We start from the raw sequence: 22,676 nt of genomic DNA on the forward strand, positions 1-22,676 counted from the left end.
AGGTGAGTGGCAGGTTAGACGGCTCTATCTCGAGGCGTCGGTAGGAAGCAAGAGTAGAGACGGTAAGTGCATATACCGCTTTGAAGGGGGTTGGCCCTGAAGAGTGAGATAAATAGAAAAGTAGAAAGAAGGACATTCGGACCAAAGCTAAGCCTTCAAAGGCACAGTGGTTGTCATTGGCAGTGACTAGGAGACAAGCTGTCCCGACTTTGCTGGTATCCCTAGAGCTGTGTGTGAACTTGCTAGGTCTGCCGTAATAGAGAACCACGAACTAAGTGGCTCAAACAGCAGAAATTTATTCTCGCGCAGTTCTGGAAGCTGCAAGCCTGGGATCAGGGTATTGGCAGGGTTGATTCTGTTTGAGGGCTGTGAGGAATAATCTTTTCCACATCTGCGCCCTGACTTCTGGTGGCCTGCTGGCTGTCTTTCCTGTCCTTGGTGTGTAGAAGAATCACCCAGATTTCTGCCTTCTTTTTTGCATGGCATTCTCTCTGTGTGTGCTCCTGTGTCCCATTGTCCCCCCCGCCCCCGTTTTTTGTCTTTCTGTCTTTTCTAGGGCCTCTCCTGAGGCACATGGAGTTTCCCAGGCTAGGGGTCTAATTGGAGCTGTCGCCGCCGGCCTACGCCAGAGCCACAGCAGCGCGGGATCCGAGCCGCATTTGCGACCTACAACACAGCTCATGGCAACCCACTGAGTGAGGCCAGCGATTGAACCTGCAGCCTCATGGTTCCTAGTCAGATTCGTTAACCACTGAGCCACAACAGGAACTCCCCCAATGTCCCCTTTTTATAAGGACATCTGTCATACTAACTTAGGGGCCTAACCTATTTCAAGTATGACTTCATCTTAACTAATTACATCTGCATTGGCCATATTTTCAAATAAGGTCTTATTCTGAGATATTGAAGGGTTAGGAATTTAAATTTGGGGGGGAGACGATTCAACCCAAATATGGAATAGTGATGGCATGGTTAATTATTAGTATTAATCGTAAAAGTTTAAGGTTAATCAATGATAATCCTATTTATGAATTTTTCTTGACTCTGTAAGAGATTTCCTTAGGTGATATTCTTTCCCTGCTCCTTTCTATAAAAGTAAGGTGAGTTGTGTTTTAACTATGCAAATGTCCTTTACGTGAGGCATTTGCTTCTCTTTCTTCTTTCTTACACAGAGACCATAAAGAGTTATCAGGTCCATTTGACTCCTGCTCTGAGGGACATCTCCTAACCCAGCCTTGCTAGTAAATGCCAGTGATTGCAGTTTGATGTCTCTACTTGGTCTAAACTTCTAAAGCAATGGAATAGAAGAGGATGTGGATGCAGTGGCGTTTTCGTAACGCTGCAGCTTTGTCTCTCTTCTCTTTCCTCCTCTTCAGCACACTACTAACTGCTCTGGCTTTATTCAAATTGTAGAGGAAGATGCTCCTTGTAGGTGTCTTCTTACTAACAAAAAATAAAGTTTACTATTCATGACAGACTTTTCACATCTCTATAGCATAAATCTTTGTTAACTTGAAGTACTTTTTTTTTGTGCGAGTTGGCTGTGTTTACTCATTCATTCATCTGTTCATTTCTGAAGCTGTTCATGGGGCTGTTTCATTGTAGGCATTTGTAATTCTCGTGCTGCCGAGAAGAGTCTTTAACTTACCTGGCCAGGAGGAAGGCCACCCATTTGGCTTTTGTACCTTGGAACCTGAGGTACGTTTGCCTAACCTGAGGCTGGCTGATTAGATGTGTCTCCTCAGATTTTGAATCTGAAGAACTGAATTCAAACAAATACAGTGAAGAATTGCTTCTGAACATGATGAGAGAGGCAGCAGTGTCCACCTCTGTGGGTGGCCGGGCCAGCAGTCACAGGGCAAGCATCCTGCAGTTGGTGCCAACAGCGTCAGTGACACCTGCTTCAGGTGCCAGTGTGTGTGGCGATGCAGCAGGCAGCTGTGCCAACCCAGGGCTGATATCTTTTGGCATGATTCTGGCTCCGGTTCTGGCTGCATAGCTTCCCTTTCTTGTGCCCTAACTTTCCAGTTTTCCCAGAAATTCTGTAAGCTACTTAAAGCTCACGCAGTATTTTTCGTTCTTGCATAAATCAGCTGGGGCTTGCTTGTCTTTGTTGGTTGTAATTTAGTACTATGATTAATATGTGCAAGTATTGATAATATGTGTCAAATATTGTGTTGACTGCTGAAGAAATTTTAAAAAGTCGTAATTGTAGAGAGTTAATATCCAAAGATTCCCTCAAGGAGCGTTCATTAGAGTTTCCTTGTTCTCAGTCAATATAAAGGAACTGATTTATTGGGTACACATTTATAAGATCTGGAGAGAAAAACAATTTCTGTTTAACTTGAATGTGAGATTTTGACAGGATTTGGGGAATGAGAGTTTTCTGAAGGGCCAGAGAGGAGTTTGTACATAATATTGGAAAGCTTTCAGCATCATAGCTTCTTAGAGTCGAAGGGACCCCTAGGAGCCATCTAATCCGGACTCCTATCTGATTCATGGGACTTAAAATGTGTTCATGCTCAGATTGTTGCAGGCTGGTAATTACCAGGGTTAAGGTCTGTTATTTGTCATTTGCTTGTTTTGCTTTTCATTAGCACAGACTTGCCGGCAAATATCACCATTATAGAAACATTCTGGCCAGCCTATCCGTTAGCATGCCTCGTGGCAGGGCAGTGCTTCACTGGCAGACACCTGAGTGTGTGACAGAGTGACTTCAGCAGCTTAACTGCACTTTCATGCTCCATTGCTGTTTTCACATACCTATGGATTTCATCACTGTAAGTATAATGTACATTTATTGAAATCAAGATAAAAGGAAGTTCCATTTAACCACTCTTCATCTCACAGTGATAAAAACAACTGGATCAAAATTCTCTTGAATAGTCACAGCATTTATATTATTAAGTTAGGTTAGAGGATGAAGACAGATTCAGTTATATTGACAGGTGAGAATGTGTCTCGTCTCTTCATCTGCGCAATTTCTGCAGTACCTTTGGGTTAGTATAGCGAAAATATGTCTCGCTTTGATCCATGAGCTGGTTTTCTGGAAGTTATGGGTGTCGTAGAGGAAGAAATTTTCCTCTGCCCTTCTGTGTTCTTCTGGCTGGTTTAAATATTACGTTGACATGAGACCGATTAAAAGGATACAATCCAAAAAAATTTTATTTATTTATTTATTTATTTATTTATGTCTTTTTAGGGCTGCACTTGAGGCATATGGAAGTTCTGAGGCTAGGGGTTGACTTGGGGCTGTAGCTGCTGGCCTGTGCCACAGCCACAGCCGTTGCCAGATCCAAGTCCTCAACCTACACCACAGCTTATGGCAACTCTGGATCCTTAACCCACTGAGCGAGGCCAGGGATCAAACCTGCCTCCTCATGGATACCAATCAGATTCGTTAACCACCGAGCCACGACGGGCTCCCAGAGAAATAAAATAGCATGTGTACATGGGGGAGACCAGGAAAACTGAAGAACACCCAGAGTGGCCAGAACCTTCACCTTAAGATACTGTCTTTAGCTAAGGACAAAGCAGGTTGCCAGGGATAGTGGCCTGGGACTGTAAGGGGAGGAAGGCAGTTCATGTGGAGACGTAAAAGCAAATGCTTGGTGAACAGACGGAGCCCTGCAGAGACAAGAGGACACAGGGTGGGTTCTGATCCTGAAGCCCCGCTGAGTTTCCCTGCCATGCTGGCCCGTATTCGTTGCAGATATCTCCGGCACTAGCTCTCTTCCAGGAACAGGGCCTGCCATCGAAATTCTTTTAGGCAGTTGAGAGGGAGTTAATAAAAACTTCCCGAGTCTTCTCTGTCTTAACCATTATCAGCCTAAATTCTCCTGCGGAAGAGACACACTTTGGGGTGGGCAATTTTTTCTCCCTTACATGGGAAAATTCTGGCTATCTGTAGGGAAATACACACCTGCGTTTGTAGGGAAAGTGTGACTTCCCCAATGGTAATATTTTGTTTTATTTGCAAGAGGAAACTTGTTGAACAAGAAAGTTATCCTCAGGTGATAACTGCACACCTGGGTAACTCCTGTCTCCCTTGGAAAGCTCTTTGCTTTTTGGCTTCTAGACCATTAGTTCCAGAACAGTCTTTCACATGCTAATGAACACTGTAGGAATAGCCTCAGTAGCTGTGTTTTTAAACTAATAAAACTACAGTTGCTTGAGTGGGAGCTCATTACGGTGCGAGTTTCTCTGCGAGGCTCTTTTCATACATGTTGCTTTCTTAAAGGTGATCCAGTTCAGGTACTTGTTTCTCAGGTTGGGTTTTAGTCAGAGTTCCCTTCCTTCATCATTGCTCCTGGTTCTCCCAACTTCCCTTCTGTTCATCGTCGTTATCCTTGGAGATTTAAACATGCCTTTTGAGCAGGAATGAAAGCTTCTCTTTGGAGATTTCGCAAAATAAAATCAACCTTGTCAGTCACGTCTGGTATCTGCATATGTGCCTCTTATTTTCTAGAGCAGTATTTTTCCACATGGGTAGCAGACAGGGCCGTACAGTATTAATGTCTCCGATGTAAACGCATTCTATCTGCATTTGCCTCCCAGCTCGCTTGAGATCATCAAGTAAACAAATCGCTTAAGTCGAAGAGGTTTCTCTGAGAAATCATGTGCTCTAAAGAAACCATTTCCGATATGCCCCTGTGCCACGGCCTCTGTAATGGCATGACCCCCATATCTCCCTCATTCTAGTTGCATCTCACCAAGGGCCCACTGGGGGCCTCCCCTTGAGAAACTTAGAGGCATTTGAAGTGGGGATGAGACCAGTATCCTCTTGAGTTATTTATATCCAGAAATCTGGATGTAAAACCCAGCCCAGTCTCCCCCAGTGATGGCCTTCAGCCCAGCCTCTGCGGATTACAAAGATCAACTCTGCAAAACTGCAAAAGCAACGCCTGAGAGCTTGAGAACAGAACAAAAAGCAGGTGGATTGTGGAGGAACGTGTAAAGCACTTTTTTTTTTTTTTTTTTTTTTAGTTTTTCTCAAGGGCGTGTGTCAAAAATAGGTCCCAGTCAGGAAGCCATGCCCCACCAGAGTACAGTGCCGACAAAAATCATGCCATCCTTTGGGCCATAAGAACAAGGAAAGGGAGCCCCTAAAGCTTGAAAAATGATGAAAGCAGGCAAGAAGCCCATAAGAAGATCCCAGGTTCTGTGTATGAACTCTCGCAAGTTCCAGATGAACCTCTGACCTACACGTGCCCGGGTCAGATTCAAAGCAGTGTGGCGAAGGCTTGGAGAACTCAACTGATGTTGCTTCTCGCCAACATAAAAGGCAACACAGAACTTCCAGGGTGAGACTAACAGTGTTGATTACTTTCTGAAACAAAAGCCACAATATTCTGCAGAAGTTTACACCTGAACCCAGGATGTGTATGATGTGTGTACAAGATCAACATCAAAACCACTCCCCTTTGAAAAACCAGGAAAATGTAAGTTATTTTCCAAAAGATGTCAGCTGCAAGATATCCCAGATGCTCAAATTCTCAAATAAAGATTTTAAGGTGAAGCTTAAAAATAGGCACCATGAGGTAAATAAAGTCAAAGTAAGTGGAAAAATAGAAAACATCAAACTATAAGGGGCTCTTTGTTTCCTTTTAAGTTCCATACGTTTCCAAATTTATTAGTGTATATTTTTTCACTGTGTTCTTTCATTAAGCTAGTAAATCTTCTGTTGAGTTGTCAGTTTATTTCTTCTACATTCAGAATTTTATTTGCATGATCTCCTTTATTTTATCACTCTTTGCAGAAATTTGGCTGAGTTACTGCTCTTTTCGGTTAATCTTTTCTATTGATGTTTCTCCTGGTTATTGTTGTTTCTGTTACTGACTTCAGCTCTTGTAGTTATTATTTTCTTCCCACTGCCTCCCTTGGGTTTGCTCTTGTGATCTGTCATAAACTTTTTAAATTGAATATTTTAATAACTTTTATAACTTATCTTGCTTTTGCCTAAATTTATGTATAAAATTATTTCCTTTTTAGTCCTGCTTTATCTTCTACACCCTATGCTTTTAAAATGTCGGGTTTTCATTTTCATTTAGTTCTAAGTATTTTTGACTCACTTTATAATATTATTTATGAAATAATACGTATTTAGTAACAGTATATACATAAGCATATAAGTATATATTTATCTTTTACCTTTATGTAATTTATGTGTAATTTAAATATATGCTTATATTTGGTGATTTGCATTTTTATCTCATCAGCAGACATAACTTGTAAGTTTGTTGATTTTTGTCAAATTTGTTGCAGTTTCCTTTGGGATAATAGAGGCGCAGTTTTGTTTGTTTTCCAAATATGCTCAGAAGGGATGTATTTTTTTGAGATGTAAAAATGTGTATACCTGCATGCACACATATTTCAAGTTAATTGGTGATAGACTTCAGGTTTTCTGTACCTTTAGTTATTTTTGCTGCCAGTTTGATACGTCTCTCAAATGCATATTTCAGAGTACAGTTTACTAACATAACTATTTTTCTTACCGTCCTACTATTTTATATTTCTTTATTATGTTTATTATATCTGTTTCATTTGTTGTTTCTTGTACCTATTTGATGCCATCTCTCGTTTCCTTTGTTTAACAAATATCATTTAATTTCCTTCTCTTTGAACCTTTCTTTTTACTTCTAATTTTGAACGCTCACATGTCCTCTTAATTTATCTCGCAAGATAAAACATTGTTGGATTGCTTTTTATAATGTGATCTGAGAGCCTGTGTTTTTTATTTATGAGTTTAATTCAACTACATTGACAGTACTGTTGTATTAGGACTTACTTTTGCAATTTACATTTTCTTGTATCACATTTTTCTTTTCTTTTTTTAGTAAATTTTATTGGCATATAGATGACTTAGAATGTTGTGTTATTTTCAGGTGTAAGTAAAGCAAATCTTTTCTTTTTTTTTTCTTTTCCTTTTCTCTTTTTCTTGGTTTACATTCGCTGGATCAACATTTTATGCTTTTTTAAAAGTTCTATATTTTACATTTATATGCAGACATATTTTATCTTTCTCTTTTTTAATTTGATAAGCTCATACATACCTATGTCTTTTCTCTGAATACAGTGCTCTCTCATCGCTTTATACCTCACTCTCTTCTTTCTTTGCCCATTTATGTTGATTTTTTTTTGTGATTTAGTTCTTTTTTTTTTTTGTCTTCCTAGGGCTGCACCCACGGCATATGGAGGTTCCCAGACTAGGGCTCCAATGGGAGCTGTAGCCGCCAGCCCACACCAGGGCCACAGCAACTCAGGATCTGAGCCGTGTCTGCAACCTACACCACAGCTCATGGCAACACTGGATCTTTAACCCATTGAGTGAGGCCAGGGATCAAATCCACATCATCATACTGCTCGTTGGGTTTGTTAACCACTGAGCCACTTTGGGAACTCCTCTGTAATTTAGTTCTGATTGTGATAGATGCTCATTACATTTGTTGTTTTTTTTCTATATGTCAGTAAACTATATTAAACTATTAAATTACTTATGCTTGCAGTATATCTCATAGAATCCCCTTTGATTTGTGATTTTCTTCCTCGAGTTGTTTTTCTGAGAGTAAATTTGAAAATGCTCTTTTTGGTGGAATAGAAGTTAAGAGGACTGCTCTGTCCAAGGCAGTAACCAGTATCCTCATGTGATGACTGAGCAAAGCTCCATAGACAGCGCAGCCCTGGAGAGCAGGCCATGCATTGCACCGTTCCGTTTACGTGGAACTGGGGCTGGGTAAAACCTACTAAATTAGAACCTCGCCACTGACACTTTCATATGACTCTTCTTTCACGTAGTATTGGGGGCTTCAGTGTCAGTTTCATTCTAATGGGGTTTTTTTGTTTGTCTATCTGGTTTTTTTTTGTTTACAGAATGTATAATATCTTTTTTAGGATGCTTTTAGAGTTTACTTTTTGTATATAATCATTTACTTTTTAATTTTAAAGTGATTTTGAGGTTATGGTGTTGTTGGGCTATTTTCTCAGTCACTATTTTTTCAATACTTTTTTCCCTTCTCTACTTTTCTGTGTCTAGAACTTCATATAAAAGGATATTGATAAACCTGTTATTAAAGTCCACATGTCTTAGTTTTTCTTTTGCATGGGCAGTTACTTTTATCCATTTTATTTTCTTTTGAGGAGTTTCTTAAGATTTTCCACTATGTGTATTTGGCTCTTTCTCCAGGCTACTAATTTCTTAAATTCAAATATCTTCTATTCCACAGATGATTCTGTTTCTGCTTATTATTACCATTATTTACCTTTAATGCTTTTAGGGTGTTTTAGACCTACTTTTTTTTTTTGTATTTCAGTTACCCCAAATCTGTTTCATATAGTATAAACTATTCAGTTTGTAGTTTTATGTGCATTTTTGTTCCTTGAATTTCTTATTTTTTCCCCACCCATGAGCTCCATTTCCCTGTAGATAGCTGTGGAGGAGACAGAGACTAAAAGTCTGGCTTTAGTTGCTGTTCCTGGAATGCAAGAGAAGAGTTTAGAAAAAAGGCTTCAAGGCAAAGAGACCTCTTCCACCAATTGAACGTGACCTTGCCTTCAAAATAGTCTTCATACTTGGGTGTACTTTTTTCCCAGACATCTCTAACTCCAAAGTTACAGTCTTCCAGCCCAGCCTGTGAGAGGATGAGGTATGACAAGTTTCGTGTTGCCTTTCTAGGCCTGTTTTATCAGTTCTCATTGTCAACAGTTCGGTCTCTGATCCGAGCCTGATCTGATTGACCGTTGCTGTTCTGACTCCAGGGACTGTTTTGTGGACAATGACCCACCCAGGGCCGGACAGATGGACGGACGTGAGGAAGGAGCATGGACATGGCCTCTCAGCCTCAGCTCTGTTTTCTTAGAGGTTTCTCATTTTTATATCAGTTTCAAAGATCCAACAGACTCTCTGATTTTCATAACCAAAAGAGGGCAGTCGCCCATGAAGAAGTCTTTTCAAGAATCATCAGAAAGTTACCAAACAGATCTTACACAGAATATGCATATACATTTTGCAAACTACATTATGAAAATTACATTACGAAGTCACAGTATTGCTTAAGAAAGAGTTTTAGCAGTAAATTTCTTAAGCATTATAACTGAGAAGAATGAAATTGTTCAACAGCTACACTAGAATTTATGGCCTTATAAATAAAACACTTAAGGTCTGCATTTATATAATTATTTAATGAATTTCTCCTTGTTTTATGTGTGGCTCCAAGGCAAATAGTCTAATTTAGGTAAAATCATGACTTTAGGTTCAAAGCAGACCGTAAAAGATCACTCAGTAAACCTTTCAACTCAGTGGCTCATTGACAATAGTGACAGCTTTTGCAATTAGTTTAGGTTCTTTGTTTCTTGAGGCGACTGCAAAACCTACAGCCATGTATTCACTTTTCAGTGAAATTGGTACACATCATAAAAATTGTAGTTGAGTTAATTGGTGCATTGGCTGACAGATTCAGCAGAGAGGCCAAGCACTGAGCCTTCCCGTTATTGCTTAAACTGCTCTGTTGTAACTGTGCTGGCTGGGATCGTTGAGAAGACTGTGCTTCCCGGAGCCTCATCTAAGGCACAAATTGAGGACTTTGGTATCTAGGGATGTCAGTCTGACACTTTTCATAAGCATCCGATGCTCCAAATTACAAAAAATAAAAACATATGCTCTACATGAACGTATTTTATAAATACCAAGTAATGACATGACTTTGCTCAGAAATGTGTAACAGGAAACTTTCCGATATCTGGATGGGTAAAAAGTCAAGGATGATATAAAGTCTATCCATTTTTAAAGTTCTTGTGTCCTAATGTTTGTTTTAGCCTCTATTTTAAAATTCAAGACGTTTGACTCTTTTTTCCTCACTTAACCCCAAAGACCTTGTCATCCATTCAGTGGAAATAAACTTTGAACTCGTCTTCAAAAGTTGCCTGTTTTGAATACTCTTGTAAGGTAAGAATTCCTGGTGTGTCTCTTAAATAGTGCTTTTCAAAGGACAGCAAAAGCCTTAGGATAATTATTCTTAAATGTAGATTCTTCCCCTTTGGAGAGCATGCGTGCAGCCAATGAATGTGACTCTCTTCCTTTTTAGTCCACTACAGCGAGTGAAGGAGCGCATTTCATTCTCTAAGTGTTCTCAGGATATTAAAAATTAAAAAAGTTAAAGGTGCCTTAGAGCGAGATAGATTATTCTCAGTAAACCTGAGCCCTGAAGGTTTTCAAACAGTGGATAGTTCCGAGAGACGATGCCTTCTCCAGTTTCAGGGCATGGGTCACTAGACATTTAGGCATTTAAAAAGTTCTATTAGCTCCGTACAGAAGAATAGTAAGTCATTGAGTATAGCCTTAAATGAATTCTAAGGCTACGTCTAAGCTTTTGTGGAGTAACATTGCTCTCTTCCTGATAGATTATCTTTTTTTTTTTTTTTGTATTTTCTAGGGCCACACCCACGGCATATGGAGGTTCCCAGGCTAGGGATCCAATCGGAGCTGTAGCCACTGGCCTCCGCCAGAGTCACAGCAATGTGGGATCTGAGCTGCATCTGTGACCTACATCACAGCTCACGGCAGCACCAGATCCTCAAGCCACCGGGTGAGGCCAGGGATCGAACCTTCAACCTCGTGATTCCTAGTTCGATTCGTTAACCACTGAGCCACGATGGGAACTCCCTGATAGACTGTCTTGATTCCAACAAACATATTTCTTGCTTTTCTAAGCACATTGGCATTTTCAGCTTTCCTGGGAGATTTTGATCTGTGATGTTTAGTAATTGGAGATGGATACACAGTGAATTTAATGAAATCTAAACTTCAGTATCCTTCACTCTTCAATGCCTGTAGAAGGGACCGCAGCAATGTGTTCACATGGTCATATGTCCGTTAAATGTTGTGCAGGTCAAATGTCTTTACTGCCTTCAGGGGACCCCCGTGTGTTTTGACTTGAACTTCTCCTCTGCTGTGATTTCCCTCCTGTTGGGTGACACTGGCCTGTCTCAAGCATTTATGGGTCTGGCCAAGGGAAAGCTGATTTGGCCATTTATCTCAGTTCACTCTTACCTCTTTTCTGATCTAAATAAATATCTGCAATTCTTTATTTTATTTTTATATAAAAATAATGCTGTATTTTTCGTTAAAGGGACTCTCCAAATTACCAGTGCTTTGGGTGCCCAAATCCTGGATCCACTCTGATAAATACCCTAATAGTAACCCTGAGAACAGTGTAAATCCTTTAGGCTCCTTACAGTTTTCTTTGTGACCTGGATTTATTTCCGGTCTCTATGAACTATGTAACTTTTGCCACATGTGAGTTATATTTCACCTGGGCCACACAGGTCTCCCTACACTGTGCTGGACATGCAGGGTACACATTCTAAAAAAATGAAACTCTCACCATGTCCCTTTCAAATCACTCTTTTCCTTACCAATAACGTAAAGTCCAAAGTCCTTACTAAACTTACAAGATAATGGATATTTTCTGTTTCCCCTGCTCCATCCCACTCCCTGCTCCACCCCACTGGCATTTTCTGTGCTTTAGTCACAGAGGTGATCCTCCTTGAATAACCACTTCCTACAGAAACAAGCTCTCAGGTCTGGCCACACTGTCCAAGCTATAACCCCTTTCCATCTCGCTTCGAGTAGGATTGGATTAACAAGGGCCTCTGATCCCAGGGGGGTTTCCGCTGGCAGTAACCTGCACTGGGGGAAAGGGCCTCTTGTCAGATTCTGCTGGTCTCTGAAATGAGTAGTGGTGTAGATGTGGGGCTGGGAGAGCAGTGTTTCCACAATATGTAAAAAAGAGAAAAGAGCAAAATAGAAATCGCAGGGAAGATTGAAACAGAGACGCTGAAGGAAGCAGGGATAAAACACCGTGGGGTCCCAAAGACACAGAATCGGCTCGTGATGGCTTGCCTGTGGTAGATTCTAGTCCCTCATAGGGCCTGGCTGCCCTCCTTGTCTTGGGTTCTGTTAGACACCCCTAGATATTTATTTCATATCTCTCTTTCTTTGTTAGACCTGAGTTTCTTTTGCTCATAGTAAGTACTTCCCACAATTGAAATATACAGCATTCCCATCGTGCTGTGTTCTCCTGCCTCCATACCTCTGCACAGTTCTCTCCTTCCTCTCCAGATTCTGTCTCCACATTTTGCCAAAATAACCCATTCGTCATATTTCTGAACTTATCTTTGAGAATGTCTGTCTTGGGAAGTCTTCCCCAAACAAATGTAGATTGAGTGAACGATCTATCACACCCCCCTTTTCTGTTTTTGTTTGTTAGTCCAGTTAGTGATAAATTTGATGATAAAAACTTAGGTTGTGTGCCCACGTGGTGTTTGATACAGTGCGTAGATCTCACTTAACATTGGTTAAGGAAGGAAAGAAGAAATAGGGGGTGACGGGAGGGAGGAGAATAAGAAAGAAATGAAGACACAAAGCCCAGTAAGATGAAAACAAACGAACTGGTTCAATACCTTGCCAAAGCCACCTCAGTAAATGGCCAAGTTGAGGTTTGAACTCAGCCTGATCTGAGCTTGCAAACGGATTCTTTCTTAGGCACTAACCTGCTCCACTGTCTACCGTGAGACGCAGCACAGAGAAGGTAATACATAAATGTTAGTGTGCGCTAACGGACCCTGTTCTCCGGTTATTGTAAAAATCATCTAACCCTTATCCATCAGGGCATGTATTTTCGGTGTACTTTGTGCGAGGTGCTGGGAAGCTGTAGGAGGATGTAGAAACATATGGTCTCTTAGAGTGGGGATAACAGCAGTTACACAGTAAGGACAGATTGTACATCTTTAACTCATATTTTATAGACAGGTTTTTGATTATTAAAGGAAAAATGTGAATTACTCTCTGAGGGACATTCTTGGCTCCGTAATGCACAAATTCTGTTATGTATACTTCAAACATGACAAAAATAAATTAAAGAAAGAGACACTATAAATAAGGCAGTACCACGGTGTCACCTGCGTAGATGATCAGTGCAGAAAAATAAGCTCTAAAGAGCATGAAGTTGGTTACACGTTTCCTATTTTAATAGCAACAAGTGTGCAAAAGAACGTGCTCATCTTTGTGGATGATGCTTAATAAGGAAGACAGGCAGTGTGTGAGCCCTGCAGGTGGTAATCACCAGTAAGAGAGTAACCAGGTATGGGCTGAAAACCTACTTTTTTCCAACCCTCTGCTTGTTTTGCTCTATGGCTTATGTCTAGGCCTCCCAACAGCTTGAAGGGATTTATTACGGTTCCCTGGACGCAGACGCCGTGATGGAGATTTGCGTGTGAAAGTTTACGGGGGAGAGTTCTAGAAGATAGCCCCTGTAGTGGCATGAGGGGCCGAGATTCAGCAGAGGGAGAGGCTGAAGAGCAGCTCATTTTAACAGAGGCATCAGTTGATCCCTCAGGGAGCCTCGACCCTGGACGGTCGTGTAAATCACGATCAGGTACCACGGGAAATGATGGAGGGTGTTGATGAGAGGACTAAGGTGTTGTACATCCTGCATCACGGGAAGCACGTTGCCCCAGGAGTGCGTGTGGCTGGCGACGGGGCGGTTCCCTTCCACAGGAGACATGTCCCCAGCGGGGAGAGTCCATAGTCCCCTCAGCCTGGGAAGTGGGTAGTGCTTCTGTGCTTTCACCTTTAGGGATCAGCTGACTACACAGAGACACATCTTCTAACCCAAAGGGAAAAGAAGAATTGGAAATTAAAGTAAAACGTTTACTTAATTATATTTATTTATGTATGTATTCATTTATTTGTTTCTTTTTTTTTTTTTTCTTGGTCCTCTTAGGGCCACACATGTGGCATATGGAGGATCTCAGGCTAGGAGTCAAATTGGAGCTACAGCTGCTGGCCACAGCCACAGCCACAGCCACGCAAGATCCGAGCCACATCTGTGACCTGCACTACAGCTCATGGCAATGATGGATCCTTCATCCACTGAGCAAGGCCAGGGATCGAACCCACATCCTCATGGGTACTAGTCGAATTCGTTTCTGCTGAGCCCTGGCGGGAACTCCTATTTGTTTATTTTCTGCTGGAGATATCTAAGTCGTTTGAAATGCAATGATCTGGATAATTCTGTTAGCTTTTTACTTCAGTAAGGTAATGTGACTCTCTCATTAAAGTACCAGCACATGTCATTTTAAAATATACAGGTATCTGTATGAGTATGTTCGAAATACTATAAAATGTTTTTTTTTGCATATTACAATTTCAGAAAGATAGCAGCTTTAGCTCATTTCAGTACCACTCCTTCCTGCCCCCGTCCAACACACGCTTTTTTTTTCTTTTTTTTTTTTTTTTTTTTTTGCTGTCAAGGCTTGCCTATCACTTCTTTACCAGTGGACACCAATTGTAATGAACTAATCAATACAATGATTTGTTATCCTGATTTCAAAATATAGTTGACCCTTGAACAATGGGGATTCAAACTGCACAGGTCCGCTGTTCTAAGTGGATGTTTTTCCGGTTATAAACACCACAGTACCACACGATCCTTGCTGGTTGACTCTGCAGATGCAGAGGAGCCCTGGATAGGGAGAACTGACTATAAATTACACGGGGATTAATCCCCCCAAGTTGTTCAATGGTGGTCCATGCTGTCTTACTGATTTTAAATTAGAAAAATTTGCCTAATAACTTGGCTTTTAACTTGCCAGTAAGGATTTTATAACAGTGGTATCTAAGCCACTCCAAATGAGAAGATAGTGTTTTTGTTTTTTTTTTTTTTTTGCAAAATGTCTTCCGCCTGTGTTATTCTCAGTTAGTCGTCTCTGTCTATAGAGCTCAGGAAGCATCAGTAGGAATCTAAGAAAGTAAATGTGTGTGAGAATACTTTGCCAGATCACTTTCTTCTCAAATTGCTTTCAGTAATTACATTTGTCTGTAAAACCCCAAAAGGTGCGTGTAGGAGATGGAAGTCGTGAATAATAAACATTTCACAGATACATGGTAATGACGGAACACCGTTTCTGGTAATGCACAATTTCAGTAACTGCATCATTTTTGCTAATTGCATGGTTTATATCTTGCCCATAAAATCATAAAAGTTACTAATTTTCCGTTATATACAGACATGTAAAGTGTAGTGCACAGATGGATTTTAGATTTCTGTTTGCCAGAGGAGCTTCATTAAGCATCAAACACAAAGGAAATCACGCAGCTAAATATGAATCCATTCTTCATTTTTGCTTCTTGGCAAAAATTAAGAACCAGCGTTTTATTTTTGGAGGCAGTCTTTTTAATTAACATTTGTTTGTCCTAAAAGTTTTGTCAGGTTTTGTAACGTAGTGTGTTTTAAGGTCAAGCTCATGTTTAGAAATATGTACTTGGGGAAAAATATGGCACTTTTGTCATCCTTATATTTCTAGAACCTAGTGGGGTGCCTGGCTTGCAGTAGCTGTTTGTTGAAGGTGAAAGAAATTAGCTAAGTGATAACAGGCCAACTAATTGCGTGTCTGTGTACCAAGTTAATTATAGTGTTTATAGCTATGAACAGTGTAATGTTATACTCACCCTTGAAAAACCATACATAGAAGTAACTTATTAACTATGTGTTTATAAAATAATGCTTGCTTCTATAATTTCTTATAAAGTATGGATATTTAATTGCATAAATAACATTAAATGCAGGGGCCATGAATATTATTAAAATGTTCTAGAAGAAATAAATTACCTTACAAACTTACATTTTTAGCTATATTACTTGGCATATGTTTCTGGCATCTTTAAACATCCTGATAACTAGCATGGCTGCCCGAATCTTGGAACAAAGCTCTAAAAATAGTTGACATTTTGCTGTTTCTATAGTAACAGAGAAAATGGCTTCATCCTCTAGCACTGCTCCCACAGAGCTTAATGTGCTCTCTAGATTGGCTCTACGCTATACTGCTTTGTTCTTGTAGTAAAAACCACCATTACTCTTTTTTTCACAGCTTCCCTGTGCCTGTAACATCCTGATCACTGGTGTAACAATCTGAGTGTTTATCTGGTATGGTTAAAACAAACATTCCAGTTATTTTTCAAGACCCTGAGTCTTCCCTCAAAAAGTGCTAAGACCAGACTGTTTTTACATGATAGGATTTGAATTGTACCGGGAGGTTCCACATAACATCTCCATTCCTCTCTGTCTAATATTTCACCCTTGGGGAGATGATTCTTTTAGCTGAAATAATTTTCTACCTCTTTTAATGAACCCACCACTGCACGGCTGTTTGGGGACTCCAAGTCAATCCCATCACGTTGAGCCTAACTGTCACATTCACACCAATTCCGGAATCCCGTTTCCTCCAAAGAATTGTGAACTTCATCCAAGTGAGCTTCTGTCTGTCTTGTTTTGTAAGGAATCTTCAGTGTTTGGGGTACAGTAGGTACTTACTAGATGTTTTGGTGACTAACTGGTTAGATGAATACAAATGGGTTTCATCTGGGAATGCGGAAGTTAATTTTTGACATGCGTTTTACACTTTTTAAGATTAATTACGTTCTAAAGAATACCTCCCCATCCCCCTACCACACAATGGGAGTAGTATACTAGTTGGTGATTGTGGTAGGTAGAATAACGACTCCTCAAAGATGACCAAGTCCCAATTTCATATTCTGTGACTATGTTAGGTTATGTGGCAAAGGGTAATTAGTAGCCTATGGAATTAAGGTTGCTCCTCAGCTGACCTTCAATTAGGGAGATTATCTTGGTTTATCCTCTTGGCTCAACTGTTGGAGCAAACGTTTGTGCCCCTCTCCCCCAAATTCATATGTTGGGTTTAATGCTCCGTGTGATGGTGTTGAAGGGGGCTTTGGGGAGGGGATTAGGGCCTGAGGGCAGAGCCCTCACAATTTGGATTGGTGCTACTGTCGAAGAGGCCAAGAGAACCCCCTCGCCCTTTCTGCCAAGTGAAGCAACAGTGGAAAGATGGCAAGCTGCCAGGGCCTTGATCTCGGACTTCCCAGTGTGCAGAATGGTGAGAAATGAGTTGCTGTTATTTATGAGCACCCAGTCTGTGGTGTTTTGCTAGAGGAGTCCAGACGGACTCAGTATAATCACAAAGGACCTTAAAAGTGAAAGATGGAGACAGAAGAGAGAACAGGGAGGTGGCAGCATGGAAAGCATTTGGCCGGATGGCACTGACTGTGATGATGGAAGAAAGAGGGCAGAAGCCAAGGGAAGCAGGTGCCCGTGGAGCAGGAAACGGCAAGGAAACAGACCGTCTCCTATTGTTTCCAGAAGGAATGCCACCCTGTGGGCCCCTTGTTTTTAGCTCAGTAAGACCTTTTTAATCGTCTGAGTTACTGAATGTTAAGATGAGAAATTTGTGTTGTTCTAAGCCATTTACATTTGTGGAAAGGTGTTACAGTAGCAGATGGAAACTAATATAGTGGGGAACAAAAGAATTTTCTATAATAAGTTGACATAGAAATAGAGGGCTAGGTAACTTTCTTTGTTGATGTTCTTTGATTAATCAAGGGATAACCTGATAATATGGGAAGAGGAAGCATACTGCCTCTAGAGAAGTCAATCCCTGGTATGAAACAAAATTAAAGTAAAATTTCCAATACTTTGTATTTAAGAAATTCTTTATATTTATTGCAATAGTTCATTAAAAAAAATCCAAGTGTAGTAAATTTTAGTACTAGAATTGAATGAGAACTGTGTTAAACTAATAAGGCAGCAATAAATAAGAAATCCAGTCATCAGTCTCATTCATTGTTACCATATGCTGGAAAGTATTATTGTCCTGTTATTGATAACAACCTGTATTTGATGGATTGCTTTTGTGTGTCGTAATGTACCACCATTCACCATCTTACTCCACTGATTTAAAAGTTGTATGACTTTCCTGCTGCTGTTGAAATAATGTTATAAATACATATGAATGATATATAAGGGATTTTTGATGTTTTAAAACTCAACTGTATTATAATTCTTCTCATCTTTTATCAAGACTAGAATAGTCACTCTATTTGTAAGACATTATAATAGATTTGATTTTTACAGCCAACCTAATCTTTCACACTTTGTGAGATCTGCGAATGGTTTTTTGCTCGAAGGTGTGATGTTGGTACATTTATTCAGTATTACTTATTGAATATCTACCTTATGTACCCAATAAAGACCAAAATTTCAAAGAGATAATAAACTTTCTGTGGCTTTATGACATAAAATGTGTGGTTGTGTGATATCAAAATAGCATTTTGCCCAAACCTGACCCAATCCAATCTTGTACACTGAAGTTATTTTCCCACCCTGACTTATTCTTTTGGAATATTTGTTAAATGTCTGATTTTAAGTAGAGAGATGACACGTTCCTTTATACACTTAGAAGCCATAATGTTGTCTGGTACGCGGAGAATGGTCTGTAAGGGGAACCAGGAACCCTAGAGAAGAATCGCAAGATGAGGCCGTGTAAGAGCCTCTTGTGTTGGTTCCGGTGAGTGAGATGTTGGCTCAATTTAGGGTAGTTATAGATTAGATGGAATGACTCAGACATATTCAAGAGATGTAGATATTTTGGGGGGTTAAATCTGGCATGAAGTATAAACGAATATGATGAATAAAGCACAGTCAAGACCATGATATAGTTTTTGGTATGAGCTAGGGAATAGGTATCTATCTGAAAGAGACTGATGTATAAAAGCAGGTTTGTTTGAGGAAAAGCTAGTTTATGCGGGACCTTCGTAATTCTGTTTTGAACATGATACGTCTCAGATTGTAAGTCTGGGTATGGAAATAGAGATTTTTAAAGTGGAAGTTTGGATAGACAGGTCCGACGTTTCAGGGAGAGGTCCAGGGTTGGAGATACTGATTTGGTAGATGTAGGTAGGTGGTAACTAAAGCCACGTGCCCACGTGAGACTCCCAGCCGTGGAGACAGGACCTTGGGTACTCTGACACCTGGGGTTTGAGCAGAAACAGAACCGTCAAATGCGCCTGAGAAAAGGGTCTGTGAAGTGGAGGAAAACAGGGAGGAAGTGATAGAACGGAAGCCAAAAGAAGTAAAAATTAGATTTGATCTCGACAAAGACATACCCCATTGAGTGCAAACAGAATAAACCAAAATGTTTTTCATTTGTTTGTATATTGATGGATGCTGTTTTTACCTTAAACTTTCCAATACGAAAGTAAATAAACCACTTAAATATACAAATATGGTATAATTTTACAATGCATCTTGCCACTTGGGTATTTGGTCAGCTTTCTAAAACGTGATTTTTATCTAACAGCTACTTACTCATTTGGCCAATTTCATGTACTTACTTTATATATATTTGAATCCTAAAATTGTCATTATCCAAACACCTATTTCAGTGGACTTAATCTATTAAAAACTGTTGGACCAATGCTTCATTATCTCATGAATAGAAGTCAGTTGGTTTTTATCTACATTTTATTTCAACTCAGTGACTAGTTACAGAGTACATCCTCTTCTAGCTATTGTTCTTGTTCCTGAAAATTAAGAAGATAATAAGAGCTTATACTCGTGAGAAGAATAGCAATCAGTATTGGACTTGGCCAGAGTGACCAAAATAATAGCTGTTTTAGAAGAGAGACGTTTAGGAGTTCCCATTGTGATGCAGCGGGAATGAATCCGACTAGTATCCATGAGGATGTGGGTTCCATCCCTACCCTCGCTCAGTGGGTTAAGGATCTGGTGTTGCCATGAGCTGTGGTGTAGGTCTCAGATCTGGCATTGCTGTGGCTATGGAGTAATCTGGCAGCTGCAGCTCCAGTTCTACCCCTGGCCTGGGAACCTCCATATGCCACAGGTGCAGCCCTAAAAAGTAATGATAAAAAAAAGAGAGAGACATTTGTGTCTCCCTTATGAGAAAATATATGTCAGGGTTGTTAGTCCAAAGATGATCAATACCTTTTGGTACCATTTGGGTCCAGTCTGCATATTCTCACTTTAGCAAGCAGAAAAGAAGGTAGACAGGATGGGTCCTAAAGACACTTCTTGGAAGTCTTATATAGCACTTCTTATATCTCTTAGATCAGAACTTAGTCACATGGCATGGTCACTTATGATGTGAGCTGGAAGCCATAATGGCTGCCTGAATATGTGGGTTTCTCCTAAAAACCCACAGGGGCAATTTCTCAGGTTAGACATTTTGCATAGATAATTTTTTATAGAAAAGAAATGATTTGCCAAAAAATGTACAGAATGCCAGGAGAACACACAAAAAAGGAAACTTACCCCATGTGAATGGAGCCAGAAAGATTTAATTTCACCTTATCTGAGTCTTGTCGTGAGTTACGCATTCAGTTAGGAGTGGGGGGGGGGAAGGAAGGTTCTGAGAATGAAAGTAGAATGAACAAAGGCACCGAGAGAGAAATGTCAGTTACTTTTTAGGGATATACAACTCGATAAGCTTTTTAAATGGAAAAATAAGGCATGGGAGCTGTGCGTAAGGCTCGAGATCTAAGCGGTGATGCTCTCGGTAGCTATGCTGCGGAACGTGGGTTTCCTTGTTAACTTCCGGGCGCTGTTAAGGGACTTTACACAGAGGACTGACGTCACCTGGGTTGCGTTTCACCGCTTCAGCTGCGGGACTCCGGCAGGATTGGAGCGCACGGATCTGGAGCAGAACCACGCTGCAAGTAGAAACATAATGTAGATGAAAATGCAACACTTTGGAAGGATGAGGAGAGACTGACCTAAGGAAAGATAATAGAGAATATTGTGTAACAAAGAATTGTCTGGCCTTTGCCCCTGGTTTCTGCGAGGGAGCTTCCAAATCCTTGGAATTTCAAGCATGACAAGCGTGCCCTTGTTCTGCCTGCTAGAACCTCTGGACTGGTCCGGAGTTTATGCTAATGAGGCGGGGGCATCGTTTATGTTAATGAGATGACTCTGGATAAGAGCTGGCCTCATGAGAAAGACCCAGCCTTGGGTGGTTAGGGCTTTGATCCATTGGATGTGTGACCAATTTCAGGGAAGAAGGCTGGGTGAGGGCAGGGGAGGACCTGGTTAACTACCTGGCTATTGATTCCTTCACGTGTCCCTGTGTAATGAAATTCCAATGAAAAATTGAGAGGTGGAGGCTTGGATAGCTTCCAGTTAATAGCACTCCACGTGTAGTGTTCCGGCTCCTGTGACAGGTGTCAGCATTCGGGACCCACCCAGACCTGACCCTCAGCATCTCTGCTTTTGGCTGCTCCTGGTTTGTATCCTTTTCTGTTACAATAAAACCTGTACGTGTAGCACATTCCTGAATTCTGCCAGTTTTTCCAGTGAATTACTGAAGCTCGAGGGTAGTGGGAACCCCCAAGTTTATTGCCAGTTTGCCAGAAGGGTAGGGAGCCTGGGACCCCCCCGGTGTCTGCAATGAGGGCAGATTTATGGAGGGCTGTGCTCCTTGCTGTGAAGCTTGATCCAACTCCATGTGTTTAGTGTCAGAATTGCATTGCAGGGAGCAAAAGAGGAAAAGGAAGGAGACTTTAGGTATTTTAGGTGATTGTTGAAATTCCCAGCAAAAGAAGTTACAGTTGTATCCTAGCCTACACCTCAGCTGGATTTTATGTGGATTGAAGTTAGATACTCACTGCAGGGTATTTAAGCAAGTGTCCTACCGTGAACGTCTGGTGAAGCTTTTTTAAAAAGTTTTCCAGGCCTGTTTCATAGGCCCTTCTTCCCTCGGTCAGCAGGACATCAAGCGTGCCTGGTCGCTGCCCAATAAACATGCTGCTCATTACGAGACAACAAATAATGCCCCAACAGATTTTCAAAATGTACCTACCATGTTGAGTTCCCATCGTGGCATACCAGAAAAGACTCCAACTAGGAACTCTGAGGTTGCGGGTTGGATCCCTGGCCTTGCTCAAGGGTCCGGCCTTGCCATGAGCTGTGGTGTAGGTCACAGATGTAGCTTGGATCTGGCATTGCCGTGGTTGTGGTGTAGGCTGGCAGCTGTAGCTCTGATTAGATGCTTAGCCTAGGAAGCTCCATATGCCATGGGTTTGGCCCTAAAAAGCATACACACACACACACACTCACAAAATGTACCATGTTTAGTGAGAACAACTGCCTGAAAGACATAGAGTGAGACAAATCAATGTGGCCAAGGGAAAAATGCTGAAAAAATAAGTTAAGCAAGCAGAGAAAAAACAGGCAGTGCAGATGCCTGAGAATAAACAGGGAAAACAGTCGATGAGAAAAGAGAATATGCTATCATGGAAGCCAAGGGACTTTGTTGAATAAACAGCAAGCAAATTAAAAAAATTAGAATGGTTTTTGGAAGACATAAAGGATTACAGGTGTCTTTTACAGAGTAAGGCAGCTTTCACTAACAAATGGGAGGAAAATTTTCTGACTTTATATATTACCTTGCTGTCTGTTTTTCAGAATCATTAAGTTTTGACTAATATCTCAATATTTGGGTAAAACTGAGAAAGTCCACCTGGGAATCCACAAATCTAGGTATCCGAAAAGCAAATGTTTCATGCAGCTAGCTTAAAACATCTAGAACATTCTTATATTTATCTTGGCTTTTTGAAAAATATCTGAACTTCCATATATATTATGATTTATGCAACTGGACTAGATGGATGATGGACATAGTGTTTTTTACGCTTCATTCAGATGTTTTGTCTGCACTTATGCAAACTGTAAGTTTCCAAATAAAAGATGGGAATTGTATTTCTCCAGGCAAATGTGCAAGAATTGGGCAGTGTTAAGTTAAACTTAGCAATT

The 22,676-nt window shown here is 40.6% G+C and overlaps 1 long non-coding RNA gene across 1 annotated transcript; it reads left to right on the top strand.

Moving 5' to 3' along the window:
* Positions 1-2,487: 2,487 nt before the first annotated feature.
* On the top strand, positions 2,488-9,892 carry LOC125112382 (uncharacterized). Its single transcript, XR_007131135.1, has 4 exons — positions 2,488-2,780; positions 4,987-5,441; positions 8,423-8,642; positions 8,755-9,892. It is a non-coding gene; the product is annotated as an uncharacterized LOC125112382 (long non-coding RNA).
* The last annotated feature ends 12,784 nt before the right edge of the window (positions 9,893-22,676 follow it).

This window comes from Phacochoerus africanus, chromosome 12 (genome assembly GCF_016906955.1).
Source record: "Phacochoerus africanus isolate WHEZ1 chromosome 12, ROS_Pafr_v1, whole genome shotgun sequence".
In the NCBI taxonomy this organism is placed as follows: Eukaryota; Metazoa; Chordata; class Mammalia; order Artiodactyla; family Suidae; genus Phacochoerus; species Phacochoerus africanus.